The sequence below is a fragment of the Lupinus angustifolius genome, unplaced genomic scaffold (genome assembly GCF_001865875.1).
Source record: "Lupinus angustifolius cultivar Tanjil unplaced genomic scaffold, LupAngTanjil_v1.0 Scaffold_426, whole genome shotgun sequence".
NCBI classification, from domain to species: domain Eukaryota; kingdom Viridiplantae; phylum Streptophyta; class Magnoliopsida; order Fabales; family Fabaceae; genus Lupinus; species Lupinus angustifolius.
In genome coordinates this window covers 693-1,051 of record NW_017727832.1, presented here as the reverse complement: position 1 = coordinate 1,051, position 359 = coordinate 693, and the positions used below count along the sequence as shown (strand labels likewise).

Genomic DNA, 359 nt, shown 5'->3' with positions numbered 1-359 from the left:
TTAAATAGAAATGAATATGATTATAGCAAATTGATTTATAACAATTATGAATTATTTAGCACAATGAAATTATTTGTTGTTAATGTTATACTTGTTNCTAATAATTGCTCTTTATTTGTTAAAAAAATGTGAATATGGAATAGTATCATTGTTTAAATAGAAATGAATGTGATTATAGCAAATTGATTTACAACAATTATAAATTATTTAGCCCAATGAAATCATTTGTTGTTAATGTTATACTTGTTATTTTGTAAACAAATTAAATTTAAATTGAAAGCATGCAATTTCATTATATACAAGTTTACCAATTATTTGATTTTTATACCACATTTATAATAAGCAAATAATGGTGAATT

General features: G+C 19.6%; 1 protein-coding gene across 1 annotated transcript in view; it reads left to right on the top strand.

The window, feature by feature from the left end:
- LOC109341295 (putative per-hexamer repeat protein 5) overlaps window positions 1–359 on the top strand; it is a 58,428-nt gene that overhangs the window by 57,781 nt on the left and 288 nt on the right. The gene's annotated exons all lie outside the window — the stretch shown is intronic.